General features: G+C 41.1%; 1 long non-coding RNA gene and 1 pseudogene across 3 annotated transcripts; both read right to left on the reverse strand.

The window, feature by feature from the left end:
• Positions 1–568: 568 nt before the first annotated feature.
• On the reverse strand, positions 569–4,599 carry LOC123120235 (4-hydroxybenzoate polyprenyltransferase, mitochondrial-like; annotated as a pseudogene).
• A 159-nt stretch (positions 4,600–4,758) lies between these two features.
• Positions 4,759–22,933, reverse strand: LOC123119390 (uncharacterized). Of its 3 annotated transcripts, none has more exons than XR_006458637.1 (5): positions 22,533–22,933; positions 21,812–21,984; positions 21,691–21,741; positions 21,536–21,617; positions 4,759–5,068 (listed from the first exon to the last, which is right to left on the reverse strand). It is a non-coding gene; the product is annotated as an uncharacterized lncRNA (long non-coding RNA). The 3 variants fall into 3 exon arrangements; XR_006458638.1 differs by lacking the exon at positions 4,759–5,068 and adding an exon at positions 12,051–12,503; XR_006458636.1 differs by lacking the exon at positions 4,759–5,068 and having other exon boundaries at positions 14,690–21,617.
• Between the last annotated feature and the right edge of the window lie 2,800 nt (positions 22,934–25,733).

Raw genomic sequence — 25,733 nt, forward strand, 5'->3', positions numbered from 1 at the left:
ATGCTTTTGCGCAGGAGTGCCACCTTCATGCGAAAACAAGCCAGGAAGAAGGGTGCACATGCAGATGCAGGCACATTGGACAGTGAACCGCCTATGGAGGAATTACCTCTGGTGAATCCAGATGATACATCTTCTAAGAAGACGAATCGAAAACACGATGGGGAGAAACTACAGATGCTATCTGCTGTCAATTCTCTCAAAAGGAACCTTACCGCGATCAAGAAAGCAAGCATGAGCGACTGATAGAGAAGATGTTTGTTTTTCTCTGTTGCATCTTTTTCTTTTGGTGGAAATGCATCGAAAGTCAACCGGTAGAGTTGCTTTACAGTAGCTTGAAGGTTTGGTGTTTATGTGCTTGTTGCTGATATGCCATTTTTGTGTTATGACAGTACAATGATCTAGTTGGAAAAGTTTTGTGCTGTTAAGTTTGGTAGATAACGTTTTCTGATTCGTTCTTGTACAAACAAACAGGTTACTCTAGTGTTACTGCAAGGGTTTCATTTACTGGCTAAATGTTTTTTGCTGAAAAATTGTGTATCTTCTGGCACTTGCACGTGTTACAGCTTAATCATTCGCTGTGGCGGGAATTGTCCTGATGATCCATACCATTTGTCATTTCCCCCTTAAATCTATATTCATCCTACAAAGCCCAGATCAAAGAGCTCTGTATCTATGCTTAGCGCAACACACAGTTCACATCATTGATGCTTACGAGTTGTTCTTTTTTTAAAAGCATAGTATACATATTTCCATTTTCTCAGAGCTACTCCTAGTATTATCTGGGTTCCCTTTTGATTTACCGATTAAATCCTCATTTGATTCTTTCCAAACATCCCACTGGAAGTTGGCCTATAGCCATGGACGTACATGCCACGCTTTGCACCCAACTTTTTGTTTTAGCAAGTAAGGTTCATTTTAAACCTTGAACTTGTAGAGGTTAGCCAAATCGGAACTTAACATTTGATTCCCTAAAATTAGCACTCTAAACCATCAAATCCTAGTCTAATTTCATCTAAAAGTCCTAGTCTAATTTGGACCTTGCGGCCGTTTGAGGCCAAAAATGCAGACATGCTACAATCTTCTGGGTTTCTGCTTTTTTCTCCCCGTCCGTTCTGATTGATTTCTGTTCAGACAAATGAACATACCAGTGGGTGTGGGTATGTTGAATGACATGATTGGACATTGACGATGTTTCTTAGTGATCTGTTTGGCTCGGTCTCAAGAACAGACAAGAAGAGAAGAGCTTCTTGTTGCTCTACAAGATCAACGGAAAGAGAAGAATGAAGCGATTGCTGCTATTGGGGCAGATATGGGAGACGAGAGATGATAATGTTGTACATATAGCAAAAATATTTCTGGCATTTTCATAGCAATGTAACAACAAATATTCCTGGCATTTCCATAGATGTGTGACAACATTGGCGAACATAAAAACAGGGCAATTACATCTTAGACAACAAGAACAACATGTGAACAGGAATAGGTTGGCACTGAAGATGCATCGCTTCTCCTGTTTGCCCCTCTTTATCTCTCTCTCTGACAGCAGATGTTGAGTTGGGACTAAAGATGGCACAACATCAACAGTTGCAAATCTTTTTTAGGAGGTTTAAACTTGTTAGCTTGTGCATGCAGGCACTGAAGATGTAGCAGTTTGAGATGTGTTGCTGCTGCTTGAGTCTGAGAGCGTGTTGATGTTGCTGGGGCCTGGGGCAGGGCAAGTGCACTAGTTTGTGCTTGCTTGAACATATATAATGAATGAAAAGCTATATATAAATTCAGCAAAAATGCAATGTAATAAGTTAAATTCAGGGAAATGCTCTAATATTCACACACAATGCCCTAATTTGTGTGAAATGATCATATATTCAGTTAACTGCTCTAAGATCTCTATAATTTATGAAAAGCCTTTAAACTTTATAAAAATATGTAAATTAAGGAAAATGCTCCAACATGGCAATTTTTCTGTTGATTTTTTTATGCTACATGACAATTTTCACCATAGAATATGGCAATTCTTATACACAAGCATGGAATTTTTTTCGCATGGCAAATCTAATCATCAGATTTTTAGCAAAAGTATGACATCAGATTTTTAACATTTCCGAAGATTTATAAGTGGCAAGGAGAAAGATAGTAGTTTTCATGCCCTTATAACATGCATGCATATGCATGCTCGGCAAGTCTGGGAAGGTCCACGCAAGATTTGTCCATTGCCTGATGATGCACAACTAATTGATTCAGGGAAGGATTGGCTCTTGCAACTACTATTAAAGTGTTCAGAACATACTGGGACTTGGTGATTATGAACATTTGGCGAATATGGCAGCTACGGAACGACATGACTCATGGAAAGGGTGAGACCCCGGTTCATGCTACAGTTGACTATTTGGATAGCTATTACAAGTCACTTCATTTAGCAAGAAATCTTACTATGGAAGAAATAATAAAAGGGAAGATGCCAATTTCGGAGGAAGGCCGTGTGGTGAGTAGTAAAAGGTTGTCAACACCTGTACCATGGCCTCGGCCTCCAGCTGGTTGGGTAGCCCTCTCTGTTGCTGGTTCTTTTTCGAGCCAGGACGGGCGCGCTTCTACCGGAATGGTACCGCGGAACGATGATGGTTCTATGTTCTTTGCGGCATATAGGTACATCTTTCATTGTAATGACGCCCTTGAAGCGGAAATGCATGCAATCATGCAAGGCATGGCTTTGGCCATCCAACATTCAGATAAGTCGGTGAGGGTCCAATCGGATTCTTCAAATGCATTGGCAACTCTTACTGGTAACACACTATCCAGATCAGCCTATGGTCATCTTGGCGCTGAGATTAAAGCTCACTTGGTTGTTAGGGAGTTTGTTCCTTGTAAAATTGGTAGAGAGCAGCATATGGTAGCACATATCTTGGCACATTATAGCCGTACCGAGTGTTGTACTGCAGTATGGTTGAACTCGAGTCCTCCATGTTGTGAGGAGCAGTTGGCTTGGGATTATAACCCTATAATTTTGGAATAAAACTCCCTTTCACCCCGCAAAAAAAATAAACTGAGAAAAGCACATGTTACGGCAGAGAGAGAGAAAAATTGCAGATGTTCAGTCTGTAGTAGACTACATCTAGCAGATCACAAGGTTAAAATAGTCTGGTTGTCCTTCTCGTACTAGTCATAAATATGTACTGGTTCTATCAGAACTATCAAAATCCTACAGAAAAATATACCTATGTATGCATGTATGTATAACGATGCAAGTCAACCGAACAAAACTCCAGTAAATACCAGAGCTCCAAACCACTTATTTGAGACAAACCAGCAGAGTAGGGATTAGACATATGTATAACGATGCAAGTCACCCGAACAAAATTCCAGTAAATTCCAGTAATGGTACGTCTAATTAACAAACCAATGAACACACCATTTGTTCTAAATCTCCATGGTTTCAATGTGAAGAAACATACTTTCTGTTGCAATCTCCGCGATCAGATAAGTCGACGGTTGAAATCTACCATGCCAACTGTGAAGCTGCGGCTGTCAGAAGAGGGTAGTAGGGCCATTCTATCCTATCCCACATGATTAAAGTATGTAGTCAATGTTATGTCAAAAACAGTTTATTCTTCATAGAACACTCTGCCGTCTGATAATCAACCAAGATCAGCAGTGTGGCCAGCCACTGAGCGCCCAGCTGCCAATTGATGCAGCACCAAAGGCACTCATCCATTGCTTTGCCGAATCTCCAAACCTTAATGTTGTGGACTTATACCTACTTTGAGCTCATCTTCTTTGTCCTGGGTGTATTCAGAATTTCAGATACCACCATCAAAAATGACGAACATTCGATAAGATGTTTTTAATCAATTTACATATGAAAGAACACCACTAGAAAAATACCTGATATGCATATACCAGCAGTATACAGTGCAAGGATGACTGCAGGATCTAGGCTGCCTTCGATAGCAGCCCATCCTAACAAAGCTCCCAAGCCGGTTGAAGGTCAGGCCAAGATATGCTAGAGGCTATTAAAATTTGCATCAGAAGTAATTCAAGTGATCACTCTCTGTAATCAATACTATGGTTGTAAAACCTTTTACGTGTGTATTACATACCTAAAATGTGAACCTCTGCATGAGGGGATAAGAAAGCACCCTAGAAGCACCGGAGAAATAACAACAACACTTTCGCTCTCTTATAGACACATGCAAGCTAGACACCTTGGTTGTGGAAGGAGACTACAAGCTAAAGTGAGCATTGACCCAGAAAATACACATGGTTACTTAATTCTAGACAATGTTGCTATAAATATTACAAAGCCCACCAATAAAACGGAAGCATTGGTACACAAAAGGAGCACAAAAGTATCCGACCAACTGCAAGAAACTAGTAATAAATAAACATCCCTACATGGCACAACTTGAAAGAAATATTTCAAAAATAGAATTATGCCTACAATATGAGATGTTCATTGCTTCTGCCTACAAAGAAAATAAATAATTCTTAACTTAGCTTGAAAATAGAAACACCCTCACATGCATCGCACACTTACCATAATAATGATGTCAATTCCTCTGCCTAAAACAAAAAAAGTGCCAAGCATATATGCACAAACAGCATGTCGAACAATGAGAGTACATTCCTTCCAGAATTTAACATTCTTGATATCTCCAAAATAACTTGTTTAAGTCCCAATGAAAACAAGGTTTTTAATACCATTTCAACAACAAGCAAGACGAAATTAACATGCCAAGACAATTAAAAATATATCATTATTCAGTAACTGCAAGGAAGTTCATAGCATTCTTCTTCATACATCATTTCATCTAGAGGAGAACTGGCCGAGTTGATCAATCCATCATTCATGCTCTGGAGAAGAAATTAAGTCGATGACTACTTCATCCTTTTTGTCAAATATCGAAGAACTGGGACCGACATTCCCCTGTCATCTACCCGAGCACATTCTTCACCGTGGAAGCATATGTGGTGTTAGATCAACCATCAACCTTTTGATTCTTTATTGGGGATTCTTCGGTAGGCGTGCCACTAACTTCGTCTGCAGGTTTTTACTAACACCCATGAATTGTACCTGGGGGGCATAGGCATATGGAAGGAAAATGTTAGTACGTTTCTACGACATTTGACAAGGGCGCAATTGTTATTTACTTAACTTCCATTCGGAAGCAAAAATTAAGGATAGATCAGCTCGACCAAGGTCTGCGCTGGACGAAATGAAGGATTAAATTACAGACAACTATTCTCTTATATAGTCGAAAAATAAGTATACACTATTTCAGTGTGTTTTCTTGCAATTATTGTAATTAGAGATTTTCTTATTGTCTTGCCATTATTTTATAGTGTTTGGTGATGAAATGCTATAACTTTTTTTCTTTTGGCTCGGATTTAGAAGTTCTTTTGGACATGTCAAGAATGTTAGAGTGGAATGTCATGCACTATATGTGGACATGTTGTGTGTATGTGTATGCGCGCGCGCATATATGCTATTTCATAAAAAAAGCTTGCCTAAATATATACTCTTCTATTACATTCTTTCCATATAGCCATCACATAAATTAGGTCTAGGTGTAGCTGTGCTTTTCTACTTTTGGCGATGCTGCAATCATCCTCTCCCTATCTTGAACCATCGTTATCTGGTGCTTGCGATGTACACAAATAGATCGCGCTGCCACTAGTTGGATAGAAGGTGACGAAAATACACCAATGAATAGGCACACATGCATAAGTTAGAAAAAGATATTCTATGAGGTGGATATCTTAGGATATTAATAGGCCAGCATGCATTTTGTGCGGTGAATCCAGGAGTCTGAGGTCAAAGAGGCTTTATGAAGGATGAAAGGACGCAAGGCGATGGGCCCTGATTGTATCCCCATTGAGGTGTGGAAAGGCCTCGGGGACAAAGCGATAGTATGGCTAACCAAGCTTTTCAACCTCATTTTTAGGGCAAACAAGATGCCAGAAAAATGGAGAAGGAGTATATTAGTACCAATCTTCAAGAACAACGGGGATGTTCAGAGTTGTACTAATTACCGTGGAATTTAGTTGATGAGCCATACAATGAAGTTATGGGAGAGAGTCATTCAGCACCGCTTAAGAAGAATGACAAGCGTGACCAAACATCGGTTTGGCTTCATGCCTGGGAGGTCGACCATGGAAGCTATTTTCTTGGTATGACAACTTATGGAGAGATACAGGGAGCAAAAGAAGGACTTGCATATGGTGTTCATTGACTTGGAGAAGTCCTATGACAAGATACTACGGAATGTCATGTGGTGGGCCTTGGAGAAACACAAAGTCCCAGCAAAGTACATTACCCTCATCAAGGACATGTATGATAATGTTGTGACAAGTGTTCGAACAAGTGATGTCGACACTGATGACTTCCCGATTAAGATAGGACTGAATCAGGTGTCAACTTTGAGCCCTTATCTTTTTGCCTTGGTGATGGATGAGGTCACAAGGGATAAACAGGGAGATATCCCATGGTGTATGCTCTTTGCGGATGATGTGTTTCTAGTTGACGATTGTCGGACCGGGGTAAATAGGAAGTTAGATTTATGGAGACAAACCTTGGAATCGAAAGGGTTTAGGCTTAGTAGAACTAAAACCGAGTACATGATGTGCGATTTCTGTACTACTAGATGTGAGGAGGAGGATGTTAGCCTTGATGGGCAGGTGGTACCTCAGAAGGACACATTTCGATATTTGGAGTCAATGGTGCATGAGGATGGGGGTATTGATGAAGATGTGAACCATCGAATCCAAGCCAGATGAATGAAGTGGCGCCAAGCTTCTGGCATTCTCTGTGACAAGAGAGTGCCAAAAAAGCTAAAAGGCAAGTTCTACAGGATGGTTGATCGACCCGCAATGTTGTATGGCACTGAGTGTTGGCCGACTAAAAGGCGACATGTTCAACAGTTAGGTGTGGCGGAGATGCGTATGTTGAGATGGATGTGTGGCCACACGATGAAGGATAGAGTCCGGAATGATGATATACAAGATAGAGTTGGGGTAGCACCAATTGAAGAGAAACTTGTCCAACATCGTCTGAGATGATTTGGGCATATTCAGCGCAGGCCTCCAGAAGCTCCAGTGCATAGCGGATGGCTAAAGCGTGCGAAGAATGTCAAGAGAGGTCGGGGTAGACCAAATTTGACATGGGAGGAGTCCGATAAGAGAGAACTGAAGTTTTGGAGTATCACCAAAGGACAAGCTCTTGACAGGGGTGCGTGGAAGCTTGCTATCCATGTGCCAGAGCCATGAGTTGGTCGCGAGATCTTATGGGTTTCACCTCTAGCCTATCCCAACTTGTTTGGGACTAAAGGCTTTGTTGTTGTTGTTGTTGTTGTTGTTGTTCTTGTTGTTGGATATCTTAGGAGTGAAACATGTTTTCAAACATTATAAGATCTCTTTATCCTCCATGTGCGTTCTTTAATTTCCATGCCAAAAACTTGTGAAATTTTCCCTCCAGTTTAATTTCCGTGCCAAAAACTATACACCCTATATTTAGGAATGGAGGGAGTATAATTTTGAGTGTTTCATTACATATGAGATGTGCCATGCATTAACGTCTACTTTGGATTTAAGTAGTTGAAGCAACCTAATGGTAGGATAAATTTCTCGAGGATTAAAACTCTAGCTAATCATAGAAACTCCATTGTAGACAAAAGAGCAAAGTTTTGCAATGTTTTATGTGAACTTCCTATGAATTTCATGTAAAATTATTGCATTAAATACCAACTCAAGTTGCAAATTTGAGAATTTAATGATGCACTCGAGACATCGCCACAAAAGACACCCACTGAATAAAATTCATCATTTTTCTGCACCATAGAAACAATCCATACAAAGACAGAACCATTCACATTTAAGCACAATAAAGTCGATAACCAAAGCTTCATTGGTGTACCTTGCATGTTGACCATTATTCTAACCTGCATCCACCTTCAACAAGATGTTGAGTGCACCACATGGATTGTCTTTGACGACATGCTCCCAGGGTTGTTCATGAAGTGCATGAGAGTGAAAATTCAGTATCCTAGAGGTGAGTGATGCTGCCACAGTGCTCTACAGCCTCATTCCAATACCCTTCATTGTCCATGATGTCTAGGAGGGTGGTGAAGTCCGGTGGTTGGATGTTTACTATGCTGTCATAAGGGTTGATCTCATTCCATGAGAAGCCAACACCAATGCTTGTATGCATTAAGATAATCACAGAAATCCTGAAGCATCAGGTTAGTGCTATGGAGATTCAGAAATGCAGACTGAAATATAAATTAGGTTCAATAAAAAATTGCCAGTTGGCTATTCTCAAATGCAATCATTTTTTATGGAACCGAATTTATATTCCATAGATCATTTTGAGTCTCCATAGCATTGAGCTAATGCTTCACGATTTTTACGATTATCTTAATGCAGGCAAGCACTGGTGTCTAGTTCTCATGGAATGAGATCAACCCTTATGACAACATCGTGAATATCCAACCACCTAACTTCCCAATCTCCTAAACATCATGAATGGTGAATGGTACTAGAATGAGGGTGCGGAGGACCATGGCGGCATCTCTCACCTCCAGGATACTGAATTTGCCACTATACCATGCATTTCATGGACAACCTTGGGAAGCACACTATCAAAGACAATCCCTACAACGCGCTAAACATGTTGCTGAAAGGCAGATGCTGGTCAGAAGAATTGTCAATAGGAAGGGGCCATAGATGAAGATTTGGTTATGGACTTTCTTGTGTTTCAATGTGAATGATTTCTTTTTTGTCTGGGTTATTTCTACTTTGTAGCAAACTATGAATTTTATTCAGTGGGTGTTCTGTATGGCTTATATCTGAAGTGCATCAGTAAATTGTCAGATTGAAACTTGGGTTATTTTTAATTCAAGGATTTTAGAGGAACTTCATAGGAAGTTGGCATACAACATTGCAAACCTTTGGTCTTTTATCGGAGAATGGAAGTTTCATATGGTCTATGTAGAGTCTTAATCATCGTCATAAATTTCCCTGGTGGGTCATTAGGGGTAGGCCATTAGGTTGTCGATAGATTGACACCTCAACAATGCTTATATGGGGAAGGGCTAGGCAATCCACACATACATTTCAACACCTCGTCTCATTTGTGACACGGAAGTCAACACGTGAATAGACTCAGAGCTATGACTCAAGAGACCTATACTTGTAGACAAAGGGGGCAACATTTTTTAAGATAAATTGTGAAGCCAGGACTTGAACTCAAGATCTTAGTTTCTAAAACCATGACAAGCTTCATGCACTAGCCAACACAACCAAATGTCTGAAGTGATGAAAAGGGCTACCCAATCCACATATACACTTCAATAGTGTCTACTCTCCATTAAATGAAATATCGATTTGTGTTCACATAATTGATTGGCCTCATGTTCTCACTCCATCATGAACTATATATTTGACCATTTTGGCTCTCCTCAAAACAACATAACCTACACTTGTGCAGTCTTCTATCCTTCTGGTGCTTTGGTTATGTGACAACTACCATTGATTTCATGGAAAGAAGCAATTGTGTGCTTCACGAGCTGCAAGAGATTGGATTTGGTTGCTTCATCTATGTCATCGATATAGTACATCAATGGGTGGGTGCCTTGAAGTGTTTTTAGTTAGATTATGTTAAATTGATCGACCATGAGTTAATAAAATGAACATATTATTTGCTTTGTTGCTTTTGATAATGATAACTTTGGATTTAAGATGTGCCATGTAATAATGTCTACTTTGGATTTAAGCAGCTGAAACACCCTAATGGACTGGACTACCAGGAAAATTTTCCCAAGGATTTAAACTCTAGATAATCATAGGCAGTTTCATTATCAAACAATAGAAAAGTTTGGAAAATTTTTATGTGTACTTCCTATGAATTTGATGTAAAATTATTGCATTAAATACTAAATCAAGTTAGAAATTCGAGAATTTAATGACACATTTGAGACATCAGCCACAAAAGACACCCATTGAATAAAATTCATCATTTTGGTACACCATAGAAATAAGCCATACATAAACACAACCATTCACATTCAAGCTTAAGAAATTCGATAACCAAAGATTCATTAGTGTTCCTTGCATGTTGACCATTCTTATGACCAGCATCCACTTTCAACAACATGTTGAGTGCACCGCATGGATTGTCTTTAAAGATGTGCTGCCCAAGGTTGTTCACAAAGTGCATGAGAGTGGAAAATTCAGTATCCTTGAGGTGAGCGATGCTGTCACGGTGCTCTGCGGCCTCATTCCAGTACCCATCATTGTTCATGATAGTTAGGAGGGTGGTGAAGTCTGGTGATTGGAAGTTTACTATGTTGTCATAAGGGTTGATCTCAGTCCATGCGAAGCTGACACCAATTCTTATCTTCATTAAGATAACCATATAAATCCAAAAACATTAGGTCGGTATGGAGATTCAGAAATGCGATCTTAAATATAAATTGTGTTCAATAAAAAACTGTCAATTGGTTATTCTCAATTGCATTCGAATGCACTTGTTTCCTCTACATTGTTTACTTCAAGAAACGGTTGTAGTCGAATGCATTTGAGAATATCCAATTAATATTTTTTTATTTAACCCAGTTCATATTTTGGACATTATGAATCTCCATAGCACTAAGATATTGCTACGAGATTTTTACGAATATTGTAATACAGACAAACACTAGTGTTTGCTTCTCAGGGAATGAGATCAACCCTTATGAAACCATTGTGAACATCCAACCACCTAACTTCACAAACCTCCTAACCATCATGAACGGTGAAGGGTACTAGAATGAGGGTGCGGAGCACCATGGCGGCATCTCTCACCTCCAGGATAATGAATTTGCCACTATATCCTGCATATCATCGACAACTTTGGGAAGCACGCCATCAAAGACAATCCCTAGGTACCGCGTGCTAAACATTGTTGAAGGTGGATTTTGGTAAGAAGAATTGTCGATAGGAAGGAGCCACCGTTGAAGATTTGATGGCGAACTTTCTTATGCTTCAATGTAAATGATTGTGTTTTTGTCTGGGTTCTTTCTAGTTTGCACCAAAACTATGAATTTTATTTAGTGGGTGTGCTTTATGGCATATGTCTCAAGTGGCATATGTCTCAAGTGCATCAGTAAATTATCAGATTCAACTTGGGTTATTTTTAATGAAATAATTTTGCACGAACTTTGTATGAAGTTGGCATACAACACCTCAAAGCATTACTCTTTTATCGGACAATGGGAGTTTTATATGATTTATGTAGAGTCTTAATCATCGTCAAATTCCGCGCTAACGCAAGCAAAATTCTAAACTGATGGAAAGGGCTAGGCAATCCACAAATACAGTAAAACACCCTCTCTCATGTGTGACATGGGAAGTAAACACGTGAATTGAATTAGAGGTAAGTCTCAAGAGGACTACACCGTGATACAGAGGGGAAACAACAATTTTGGGATTAATCGCGAAAGCCAGCACTTGAACTCAAGACCTTAGGCTTGATACCATGACAACCTTCTTGCACTAGCCAACACAATCCAAAGATTGAGCTGATAGAAAGGGCTAGGAAATCCACATATACACTCCAACTGTTTTATCAAAACAACCTAATCTACATTTGTTCATTCTTCCTTCCTTTTAGTGCTTTGATTATGTGACAACTACCACCGATTTCATGGAAAGAAGCAATCGTGTGCTTCATGATCTGCAAGATATTAGAGCCAATTGCTTGAACTATGTCATTGATATAGTGCCTTGAAGTGTTTTGAGTTAGATTGTGTTAAATTTATCGCCCCTGAGTTAATAAAATGAACATATTATTTGCTTTGTTGCCTTTGATAATTATAATTTTGGATTTAATATGTGCCATGCATTAAGGTCTCCTTGGGATTTTAGCAACTGAAACACCATAATGGCTTGCTTGGAAAAATTTCTCGAGTATTAGAACTTTAACCAATCATAGAAAGTTCTAGTTTTAGAAAAGGAGCAATGTTTTATGTAAACTTCCTATAATTTTGATGTAAAATTATTGCATTAAATACCAACTTAAGTTTGAAATTTAAGAATTTAACGATTCACTTGAGAAATCTACCACAGAAGACACCCACTAAGTAAAATTCATCATTTTGGTACACCATAGAAATAATCCATACAGAAACACAACCATTCGCATTCAAGCTCAAGAAAGTCGATAACTAAAGCTTCATTGGAGTCCCTTGCCCGTCAACCATTCTTCAGACCACCATCCACCTTCATCAGCATATTGAGTGTGCCACAATGATTGTGTTTGATGACATGCTTCCCAAGGTATTCATAAAGTGCATGAGGGTGGAAAATTCAGTATCCTGGAAGTGAGCAATGCTGCCACGGTGCTCTAAAGCTTCATCCTAGTACCCTTCATTGTTCATGATGGTTAGGAGGGTGGCAAAGTCTAGTGGTTGGATGTTTACTATGTTGACATAAGGTTTGATCACAGTCCACGAGAAGCCGACACCATTGTTTTTCTGCATTAAGATAATCATAGAAATCCCAAAGCATTATGTCAGTGCTACAGAGATCTAGAAATGCAGACCAAACTATAAATTGGTTCAATAAAAAAATTGTCAGTTGGCTATTCTGAAATGCATTTGAATGTAGTAGTTTCCTCTACATTGTTTACTTGAAGAAACGACTGTAGTCGAATGCATTTGAGAATAGCCAATTAACATTTTTTGATTGAAGCCAATTTACTTTTTACACATCATTTTTGAATCTCCATAGCAATGAGCTAATGCTTAAGGATTTTTATGACTATCCTATTGGGAACAAGCACTAATGTCTGCATCTCATGGAATGAGATCAACCCTGATGAAACCATCATGAACATCCAACCACCTAACTTCACCAACCTCCTAACCATCATGAATGGTTAAGGGTAATAGAATGTGGGTGCCGAGCACCATGGCGGTATCACTCACCTCCAGGATACTGAATTTGGCACTTCCTGCACTACACGGACAACCTTTCAGAAGCACACCATCAAAGACGATCCATACCATGCGCTAAACATGTTGTGAAGGTGTATGCTGGCTAGAAGAATTGTCAATAGGAAGGGGCCGCCGATGAAGATTTGGTTATGGACTTTCTTGTGCTTCAATGTGAATGATTGCATTTTTGTCTAGGTAATTTCTATTTTTTACCAAAAATATGAATTTTATTCTGTGGGTGTGCTTTATGGCTTATGTCTTGAGTGCATCGAACTGTTAAATTGCAACTTGGGTTATTTTTATTTAATGCAATAATTTTACACAAATTTCACAGGAATTTGGCATACATAATTACAAACCATTGCTCTTTTATCAGACATCGGAAGTTTCATCTGATTTATGTAGAGTCTTAATCATCGTCAAAGTTCCCTTGTAGGCCATTAGGGTTTCGACAAATTGATACCTCCACAATGTTTGTGTCTAACAAGCTTCATGCACTCGCCAACACAGCCAAAATTCTAAACACTTATGGAATCGCTAGGCAATCCACATATACACTTCAATACCCCCTCTCACGTGTGAGGCGAAAAGTCAACACATGAATAGAATCATATGTATGGCTCAAGAGGATAATACATGGACACATAGGGGGGCAACGAGCTAACACATATAAGGCGAAAGCCAGAACTTGAACTCAAGACCTTAGGATCTGATATTATGACAAACTTCATGCATGAGCCAATGCAACTAAAAGTCCAAACTGATGGAAAGGGCTACCCAATCCACACATATACACTTCAAAAGTGTCCTCTCTCCAATAAATGAAATATTGGTTTGTGTTCACATAATTGCACCTTTTGTTCTCACTCCGCGATGCACTATATGTTTGTCCATTTTGACTCTCCTCAAAACAACCTAACCTACTTGTGCATTCTTCCGTCCTTCCGGTGCTTTGGTTGTGTGACAACTACCACTGATTTCATGGAAATAAGCAATCATGTGCTTCATGAGTTGCAAGAGATTGAAGCCGATTGCTTCATGGGTCAATGATATAGTACATCTATACATTGATGCCTCAAAGTTTTTTTGATTGTGTTAAATTGATTGCCCTTGAGTTAATAAAAGGAACATATTATTTGATTTGTTGTTTTTGATAATGACAACTTTTGTTTTATCACACACTAAAGTTTGTGGCCTTTTTTGGTATAAAATGATTTATTTTAGTTGTCGCAAAAAATCTCAATTGCTAGAATTACCATAAATAGCCATGTGACTAGTTATTTGACACTTGTTTTGTGCAACTTGAGAATATATATTCCTCTAAGGTTGATAGGAAACACAAATGACCTTGCCACCCTCCTGTAAATTGAACTTTCAGCTTCAAATGACATTGTATTGTTTTGCTTTGTTTGGTACTTCATCAATCAAGTATTATACAAAGTTCGTACTCCCTTTATCCCGGTTTATAAGTCTCTATGCATTTTAATAAAACACCATTAATTTTGCAATCAAGAGTTATATGCCATACCATTTTAAACTTCTCTCTAGAGTGGATCTAATGAAATATTCTTTGTTGAAATGATATTACCAATTGGTATATACCGAACAAGATGCGAAGGATCTGTGTTATCCTTGCAGAATCATTTCTTTGAATGGAAGGGGTTTCCCCACATCCCCATTTTATTGAAAACGAGGCCACAATCAAAACAGTATACAATGCTCAGGAAAAAGAGGAAAGTAGCTGCACCGGAATTTAAGAAAACCATATAGGATTTCTTACAAGCCACAAGGAAACGAAAACTAGAGACATCAGGATACACAACGTGCAAACTACATCACCAAATGCATTTCTCAGTGACCTCAAACCAGTTGGTTATGGCACATAGGAAGATATGTCACTATTCATCAGTTTCACCACAGGTAGGATCCTTCCCATGAGATTCTAAGGAGCTTGCCTCTTCAACGATCCAACATGGTAGTTGTGTACTATCGCACATGATCTCCCAATCATGAAGCCACATGCTCATTCTTCCTAGAAATACCTGCCATCTGACCATACGTTTCCGTGGGAAGATATCTCAATACGTAAGGTCCAAATACTCCACAAGGAAGCAACATCAAACATACTGCAAACATCATTTTTTCCAAGGAGTCCAGACATTTGAAATACCAACCATTCACTAAGGCCTATCACACTCAAAACTCTCATAAATGCAAGACCAAAAGAGCATGCAAATAAAAAATGAGGTGTTGTGTAGTTTCATTTCCCCCATGACAAACACCTCAAATCATAAACTGGTCAATATTTTAGGAGGTTCTATCCACCAGGGACTTGGTAGTTCTTATCACCACCAAGCCAAGAGGATAAGAAGGCAAAATTAAGGGCTCTCCGATTAGGTACCCCCATCCCACCAAAATCCGTACAATGAGAGATACGTCCCCAAATAGCTACGTGGTATTGATGTGAAACTCCAAATTTACCCCAAAGAAATGAGACATCTTAGAAGTGATAACATTTTTCACTCATTAGGGAACTTAGAATTTACATTAAATACATTAGAATGGTAGCAATAATAATTCCGAGAAGCACAAGCTTCCCATCATAGTTCAGTGTTTTATATTTCACAGAAGGAATATTTGTAATGACCTTGTCTACAATAGGTTGGAGATCTTCCCTCCTACGTTTGGTAAAATGCAAGGGAAACCCAAGATACTTAAGAGGAAAGGAAATCATCTTGCAGTAGAAAATTCGAGAAAAGATCTTAGAATAATGTTCTTCATCCATATTAATAGTAACTAGGTCACTTTTGTTAAAGTTGATTTTCATGTCCGACAACATATCAAAGAAGGAAAACAACCCTTAAGGGTTCTTGCATTATCAATGGAGGGACCAATGAATAGGATGTTTCCATCAGTGTACTAGAGGCTGATGACATGATCAAGATATGATCACACAACTAATGGCTTTTGCATGTATTTTGAAAACAAGTCACCTACTAGTTTGAATGAAATGGGGGAGAGAGGATCCTCCTGCTTAAGGCCTTTTCCACCCATAATGTATTGTCCATTTACCTCATTTAATCTCACATAAAAAGAACTTCGAGCAATAGTATTGTATATCCAACTAATCCGTTTACTTGCAAAGCCTCTGGTGGTTAGCATATTCACAAGGAAGTCCCAGCGGCACTAACATAGGCTTTCTCATAATATAGTGTTAAATATATATACCTTCAAATCCAGGTCTATGAAACTCATGAATAAGTTCATGCGCACTAACAACACTCTGTAAAAATGAATATGCCTATAAAAACATTCTGATTAGGGAATAAAGGCTTTCTTCCGCAGGGGAAACCCTTGTTATCATATCTTTTTTAAAAATCTTAACAGAGCAATTGATCAAACTAATGGGCCTAAAGATTCTTAGCATTGGTCTCTTTGGGAATCAAGATGATGAGAGAAAAAATAAGTGTAGACATATCAAATTCGCAATTTTGAACACTTCTAACAAGAGCCATGAAATCATTCTCAATCAAATACTAAATGGTTTGATAGAAACATAAGTTAGGTCGTAAGGGCTAGGAGCCACATGTGCATATATGCCAATGATAGCTTTCTAGATTACTTTCTCAAAGAAGGGTTTTTCCAAAGCTTCATTCTATTCCTTGCTGACAAGCTCATCATGTGACCAGAAAGGGCTACCCAATGAAAGTCAGGTGTTAGTTAGTGGCCACTGCCATCATCTCCTCAATGTCATAAACACATCTATCCTCATCTTCCAAAAGAGCTAGGTTTGTTTTTACACTAGACAGGAAACCATCATAAATGATTTGCCTCTTTGTCTCTCAGAACCCAATAAAATCAGGTTTGTTTTTAGAAATGACATCACAACTTGTTCTTGATGTTCTACCTGTCATGGTTCCTCTTGTTAGTATTCTACACCAAGACACTTGATTTAATCAACAACACCGTGGTCTTGAGATTTAACCATTGTTACATGAGTTTGACTATCAATAGCAGCGCTTAACAAAGGTTTTGATAGATCTCAGGTTAAGACCATCAATAACCTTAGCACTCATTATGTCATACCCTATTTAGACTTGCCATCAATAAAATCATCATCAGAATTAGTCTACTTCAACAAGGCCTCGACATTCTCCTCGGGGAACTCAACAGTGAAGCCATCACCATTTCCATCAGCGGGATCGCATGGTAGTGGGACTTGCTACAATAAGCGCCACGTGGGAACCTTCTCGAAAGCCACCCTTTACAGCTTCTTCACCTCATCACCTACTTGGGCCCATAGTACATGAGGCTTATGATCGTGTCCACACAATCAGGCGTTGATCCGCGCTCCTAGAGGGCACTGCAAACTACCCGGTTCACGTCCTTCAGCTCTTTTACCCGCCTAAGCACCTGCTAGAGGTGATCCAAAAAATCTCTACGAATTTCACTTAGCCCCCCCAAGAGGGGAGCATAAGGTATCTCAACAATCGCATTCAAGACCTTTATCACGTGGTTGGCCTCTACAAAGTACATTCACATACCATGAACACCATTGTTTTAAAAGGTGGGCTATGACAAATAGCGATGGTCCTCCAAATCAGCTATATCGTAACTTTATTGGACAATTGTGCGTGAAGCAAATAGTCGATTATTTAGTGCGCCCTGCTCAGACTGCTATAGTGGGGCGATAGCTAGCTATTCAAAACTTTGATCAACACCCATAGCAACTCGTGGCTAAGCATGACATGAGTAAAGGGCTTACCTTTGGCAATCTCTTGCGCTTTCTTTAGTCCACTCACGGTCTCAACCTTCTCTTCCTTAAGGATCCTATTGTGCATCCTCATTGACTCGAACTCCTCCTCGAGCTTGCCGCGCGATCTTCTGCGGCCCAAGTGTGAAATATACAAGCTAAGAGAGCATACCTCCGTGACAGGCTAGAACTTTCTCTTCACCAAGTTGGTGCACTCCTTCGCGGTCTCCAACATGATCGGGAGTGAGCCGATGGAGTTCTAATTGCTTCGCCTCCTCGCTGGTCGCCACCCACATGACTCGGCTCCTATCATATTGATTCATTTCAAGATCCTGAAATGATCACCCCGAGGGAAGATGATGGGTGAATCCAGCAAGCTACCACCAGTATCTTGTGTCCACTCTACTATAGTGGAGGGGGATGCTCCCAACACTTCTGTTTGATGAGTGAGCGATGGGGTCCCACGTGTGCACTTCCATCTTGTGGTACGGTGGCAGAGCCAATGGTGCTTCTTCCTGTTGGACATTAGACGGATGAGAGCCCCACCAACTTGCTGGGCGATGGAGGTAACTATAGTTCATCCCATCAATCCTTGATCGGCTAGGTACCTTACCTCTCCATCTGATTGGATGGAGGCATGATGTCCAACCCCTTTGCACTGGTGCCCTGATCAGAATTAAGGACACTCTCCTAGCCCTTTGAGCTCGACAAACTATTGTGTGGCTGAGTGGTACATAGTAGAGAAGGAACTCAAGAGGCTCGGGGATGACAATGGCATAACAATTGGCTCTGGCATGCCAACATCTTGACTGGACCATTCGTCACTCAATGTGTCGGTACGAGCCCCCCTCTTTGCTAGACTACCAAAATCACAACAAGACCAGTATCATTCCGTGCTGCCAATGGATGACAGAGTACGAGACCCAGGTCTGTACTTGGCAACTTACCTGGTAGACCGCGCCACCTTGGAGGCAACCTTCGTCGTTGGTGATGTTGAGGAATTACCCTTCACCAGAGCTGCACCGATCCTACCCAGTGGTGCATTAGTTTTCTATATCTTAGCGACAGTTGGTACAACCCAGGCAAGACAAATAGAGGAGTCGCACCGTCTTTGAACATGGGAGCCATCTACATGTTTCTACTTCTCCTTCGCCTGAGCCGCGTCGCCTATGTTATCACCAATGCCGGAGGCACCTACACCTTGCGTGCTTGCACCATTTAAGAACCTTGGCCGTTTCCCTTGTTTTTGGGTAGGGGAGCCTAGAGATGAAGGTCTCCAGAAACTACGAAACCAGAAGGTGCGGGCAAGTGAAGATTTCCACTCGGCGACTACTTAAATTGCTGATGTCCATATCAAAAGAAAAACAATAACTGACTGGAAAGGCCCTGATGGGGTGCATTGGTAATGACAATGTCAGCTTTCAACAATCTCCTAACTTAGGGTATCAAAGCATCCTTTGAGGATCTGGCTTCTACCTCTCGAGTCATATCATCAAGCCTGGTCAGCTCAAACATTAGGTGAATCCTTTGCTTAATGGTCTATATCCGCCGATCAATGAAGGTTGAGATCATTCCAACCCTGGTGTTTCCCTACTAAAGCACATGTGAGAGATGTGCCTGAACGACTTGAAATTCAGCCTCTTCCAAATCCCCCAGAAGTTCATTCCAGCTCGCTCTCCACACGAGAGGGAGGGTGGTAACTTGGAGCGGTAAAACAACTCTGTGTGCCAGCCCTTGTTGAAGATTCAAGATGGGTGTGTGGACAATAACCTCATCCGTGTCGGGGGTGGGGAAAGACACCCCGGAGTAGCTCACCACTGGAGCATGCCCTTGGGGAGAAGCACTCCTGTTGCCTGCTCTATCACAGTGGATTTCATCCATTCCGCCATCGCCACTACTTGAAGCTCCTCCTTGTTGTCCCAGACTATGGCGTCCTAGATCTAGAGCCGCGAGTTTTAGATATGAGTGCAATCAATGGAACATTCATTCAGGAGTGGGGAAAGCCATCCAAGAGTAGCTCACCATTGGAGCATGCCCTTGGGGATAAGCCCTCCTGTCGCCTCCTTTGCCATAGTGGATTTCATTGATGCCACCATCGCCACTGCTTGAAGCTCCTCCTGGGCCAAGACTATGGCACCACAAACTTCTCCTCAAGCACTCCCTCTTCATTGAGGAAGGATTGAATTCGATAGTGGCGGCCCAGATCTAGGAAGATTTGGAATCAATGGAAGGAACATGAGAGTGGGCTCTATGGGGCAGGGCGGGCACAAATTAAAGAAAGAAAACCAAGCGTCAGTATGTTGGTCGCACAAGCTTGTTGCCTAGAGCACATGGCGAGTGGAAGCAAAATTGACAACTGGCTAAATTACCTTTTACTTTTACCCCCGCCCCTCTACTTTATAGAGGGGGAAACCAAGATGGCGATCCACTTCGCCACACACCATGAAAACATGAAAAAGCTGCAAGTGGTCCCATGTCATGCCGCACCTCATTCCTGAGGGTTGAGGCCCTTTGAAACTGAAAACTAAAGATGTAATGTGGCCCCTCCACTATAGATCCCATTGTGATTTTAATGACACGTCATTCCACCTTAATGCTTGCTCAATTGAAGACATGGAGATCGTTCAATGACTGCTTCCTCACAATAGTTTGCCCGAAGACTGCGTGGACCTCATGACCATTCCCGCCCTTGTGCTTGTTTGAATTGGGGTTTCAATGGTTGACCTTCATGGGTGCGACATTCGCGACTACGCACCAAAATCAATGCAAATACAATACGCCTCCAATAGACAACCATTCGAGAATTGGGCACTCGAGACCCAAGTATTGCCGATTGAGGGTTCCGATAGTTGACCTCAAGGGGTCTAGGACCACTCGAATAGTGCATGTGACGGGAAGCTAATTTCCGCCTCCAGCAAGACACCAGTCGGCTACCGAACAACTCATGACTGAAGCATCACAACTTGTGTTCTGGTTCTGAAATGAATCCTCAGAATATTACCCTTGAGAGACACCAGTTTGACCCGACCCGCTCGGAAACTAGGTACCGCTCGATAATTATATTGGGATTTTGGTATGCCCCATCTAGGGTCACTAGCTAGACTCCATCCGCTGGAAATGACTAGATACCACCAAGACTTACCAGCTATTAGCTCACATGCCATGGTATTCCTGTCCTATACAGCGGGACATCGCAACTCTTGGAGTAGCGCAAGCGACAGTGATCACACACCAACAAAGTAGGCTATGGGAGCAGTTGGAGGCAAGGGTAGGCCCCATGGAATTCTCCTGGGTCCACAGAGAGATGTTAAAATTTTCAGCCCTATGAGGATTTTCCCCCACACAGATGAACATATGGCCATTCATATCCCCTTATGCCATGCACCGACGTAGAAGTGTGGAAGATAAGGCATGACAAGCTAGGCCCACATGATCGAGCAACACTGCCCGTATGTTGATAATTAAGATTAAGCTTCATTGAGTGCCTATGTAAGAGAACATGACAACGCTTGTCTCTCTGCTAATGGCAACTGCCTTCATTTTGGCCTTGCTAGTACCTATGCCACCTACCAAGAATATTGCAGAATCATTCCATGTACTATATTATGATATTAGTTATCCAAAGCATGTTAGCTCTTGTCGCCAAGCTTCAAGTACGACTTCAGATTCCTCCTATCTTGCTATCAAAAAGAAAAGTTTACTACGGTATGGTGCTGTCATGGACATGGAAACTTGGGTACAAGTTTCAGTTCCACCTGCTAAAAGGCGGCAGCTCTGACCATAGAATGTGCACTAGACCCAACAGTTTAAGGCAAACCTCATGGGGCTCAAGAGAAGATCGGCATCCGCGCTAGCGTCAATCTCCCACCGAGATCATCCTAACGTCCCATGGCTGCAGCCTGCCAGCAACAGAAATCACCACGGTGTCCACAAAGACAAAGGGAAAAATAAGAACATCAGAGGTAAACGAACCATCACCACTGCGAAACCCACATCTCCTGCTCCTCCTACTCCCCGTCTACCCTGTGCCCAACCAATCCGATCAGTCAAAGTTTATACTGCAGCACGGGAAGAAGTGAGGTGGGAAGCTTACAGGTCTATGAAGAAGTGACGTGAAACCTGGAACGCCTACATCACGCTCCAGCCACCATGCTTGGAAATTTGGAAATGGCGTCCTGGCCTCCGATCCCATGGTATAGACGGGCGAGACGAACTGTAACGCCCGCATGAGCGAGGCTACTGACAGGGTAGGCCGTCAGGTCAGCGCTGGAAATTTGAGTAAATTTGGTAAGTAGGTAATAAATTGAATAATAGTGAATAAACTAGAACTGTAACGACAGTGAATTAATAGGCAAGCAATAATAGTGTAGCATGATTTGCATATGTATACTTCTCAAAATAAAATAAAATTGCATCCATATGTTATCTGACCACTCTGCTAGCTAGAGTTGCTAAGCAACGTTGAAGTTTCAACTGAAGTGGAATGAAGAATTCCTGATTCCTGAACTTAAATCCCCTATGATTAGAATCGAATCCACAACCTCTCACTTGATAACAAGCAGCCTTACAACGGTGTTCTTAATTTCCCATACTCGATCGTTGTTTCCTTACAGAAGCACTCCATGTACTAGAATATGTTAGTATTCATTAATCATTATCCAGGCCATGTTTATCTCTTGTGGCGGAGATTCGATGTAAAACTCGACATGGCATGGAAACTTACTAACCGTGCAAGTTTTTCCGTTACCAGCTGCTGAAGATCAGAAGTTCTGATCTAGAACATGTACTAGAATCACAAGTTAAGATCTGCAAACCTGTGGGACGGGATCCTCGATTGCTCTGTACAAGATCGGCATCCGCTGGCGTCAATCTTCCTCCAGGATCTTCCATGGCCGCAGCCTGCGAGCAACAGCACCCAATGACTAGATTCATCCAACAAAAACACAAAAGGATGAAGAACCAGATCGGGAAACGGAAGATCAAAGGTAAATAACGGGGAGGTATCGATCACTCTTTCTGTCGGCTGTCGGCCACCATGCTCCAACGCGCCGCAGGGTCCAGCGCACACCGTAGCCATCAGGCCCTGGCCCTAGCGGCGGCCGCCAGAGGGCTAGGCTGGAACTCTCGCCGGGAGGAACCAAAGAAGATTTGGGATGGGTTGAGGACTAGAGAGAGGCTGGCTAGCTATAGACGACTAGCGAGATAAACTGTAATGGCCGCGTGCGAGGCTGGCATGGTGGGCCACCTGGCCAGCGGTGGAAATTTGAATAAATTTGGTAGGTAGGGAGGTGGGTTCTATCACAATTAATCTATACTATTAAAGAGAATGCGTGTACAGACGTCGTTCTCACTAGCTATTAATGCGAAAATAATTTAGAAGCTAAGCACCGATTCAATTTAAAAATCAAGTCATTAATACAATTAATTAGCCAACAATTAATTACTCATATAATTAATTAGTTTATTTTAAATAAAGATTTTTACACCCCAAATTGATATGGAAACCAAGTCAATAATATAATCTCTCTCTCTCTATATATATATATATATAATAAAGGGTTATTGCTTCTGGTGGTACGTCACGAAAATTACCTTCAAAGTTACAAAATATCACTCACCACTGCCACCTATAATTCATAAAAAATGTTTCACACAAGGGAATCCTTGCCTGAGCCGGCCCATGTAGTAGGGACCTCCTATACTGCGCTCTGCACGTTGGGAGAAGATGCAACGCGCATGTTCGGGCCGACCTATGTCTGGGTAGCCTGTTTCCAAATTTCATTTTTTTCGTTTTTGCCTTTTCTACTTTAAATAATTTGGGACTTTAAGAAAGTTTTAAAAATTTAAGAAAATGAAAATTTTGAAATATTTTTTTTAATAAATCATCAAATGCCTGTGAATTCAAAAAATGTTTGCGATTTAGTAAAAGAATGTTTGCTTATTTAAAAAATATGCAAAATTTTGAAAAAAAATGTTCGGAAAATCAAAACATGTTCATGATTTTTTTTAAAGTTCGTGTATTAAAACATGTTATTGCAATTGAACAAAATTTTGGCAATTCAAAAAATGGTCATGAATGGACAAATATCCTAACTATTTAAAAACTATTCGTAACTTACAAAATAGTTTATTCATTCATAAAATGTTCGCTGATTCAAAAGATGATCATCTATTTCATAAAATGTTCGTTAATTCAAAAAAATGTTCGTGAATTTCAAAAATTGTTCCGACAATTTCCAAAAATATGTTTCGTCGATTCTAAAAATGTTCACCGATTCAATAAAACTGTTCACAATTTTTAAAAAATGTTTGGAATAGTATAAAATGATCACGAATTCAAAAAAAAGTATTGGTTTTGGAAAATGTTTGAAAATTTGAATATGTGCGCATGTATTTGAAAAATGTTCATGATTCCGAATATGTGCACAAGTTTATAAAAATGTTCATGATTTCAAAAATTGTTGATGATTTCACAAAATTGGGAGCGATCGTGTATCTCGGTGATGCAGCAAAATATGGTCATGGCCATTGGTGATTATGATTTTTTCTCCCGTTGCAACACACGGGACCTTTTGCTAGTTAATTAATCAGGCACAGTTAATTAGACCTGCAGATAATTAAAAGTATATTTTTTTCTAACTATGTATTTGCCCGTGCTTGCTACGAGGGCAAAATAATTTGTAACACAATAATAGTAGATGAAAATACATTAATGAGCATGTCGTGGCTGCCGTCGCACTGTCGGTGCCAACAACTTGTCTTCTTTGATTAAGTTAGGGAGAGAAGGACATATACGAACCGCGTTGCTAGAAAAATCCAGAACTTTTCAAAACCCACGCACTCTAAGTGATTTCATGCATATGCATGATCTCCTAAGTCATTTTCTTATTATTATTTTTGCTAACTCATCATTTTGTTTTGCCTCCGCAGGGCAGGGGATGCCCATTTCCTTATCTTCTTTCGCTCCCGTGGAGGAACATAAGCTTGCGCGCAGGGGTGGGGGCGGTGTTGGCACCATGCTCCTTGTCATGGTCCACATACATATCAAGCTTATCTTTAGCTGAAGATGACTCCTTGTCTCTCTCTCTCTCTCAATTTTCTTCCCCTTCATCTGTTGGGGAACGTAGCATGCAATTCCAAAAAAATTCCTATGATCACGCAAGATCTATCTAGGAGATGCATAGCAACGAGAGGGGGAGAGTGTGCCCATGTACCCTCGTAGACCGAAAGTGGAAGCGTTAGGTTAACGCGGTTGATGTAGTCGAATGTCTTCGCGATCCAACCGATCAAGTACCGAACATACGGCACCTCACTACAAAAGAAAGACACATCCATGACATTTTGGGCCGAACGAAATTTTTTTCTGTCATACATATGACACTTCTATGACGATAATTGTGACAAAACCCGGTATCATCATAGATGTGGTGGGCTCCTACTTCTATGACAAAAAATCATGACAGAAAATGGGCTTTTCGTCCTGGGCGGGCCGGAGACGCAGCTGCATGACATTCTTTGGGCCGTCCATGACGGAAAAAACCGTGGTAAAAGCGAGGGCGAAGAAAATTTCGGGGAGTTCCCGGTTACGGTGGGAGGTCGGGGGCCGAGCGATGCGCGTTTCTCTCGTACACGTACACGCATGGGTGCGAGGCGTTGGCTCTAACTGAACTCGAGTGAGGCGTTGGGCTCTAACTGAACCCGAGCCATTGCACTGCAGGCTACGCGTTACTGAACCAGAGCGATCGATCGATGGCTATTAACTGAACCCGATCGAGCGATTCCTTCGCTACTGCTGCTAACTGTAGCCGATCGATGCTGCCTTTGGGATGAATAGTGAGCATTGCGTGGGGGTTTGGATGAACAGTGAGCGGTGGCGTTGCCTTTGGATGAACAGGACCCCGTGGTGTGGTGGAGGGCTGGATGAAGAGTAGACGGTGGAAGGGTGCCCGTGGAGGGGTGGTTGAACAGTACCCCGTGGTGTGGAGGGCTGGATGAACAGTAGACGGTGGAGGGGT

The sequence above is a fragment of the Triticum aestivum genome, chromosome 5D (assembly GCF_018294505.1).
Source record: "Triticum aestivum cultivar Chinese Spring chromosome 5D, IWGSC CS RefSeq v2.1, whole genome shotgun sequence".
In the NCBI taxonomy this organism is placed as follows: domain Eukaryota; kingdom Viridiplantae; phylum Streptophyta; class Magnoliopsida; order Poales; family Poaceae; genus Triticum; species Triticum aestivum.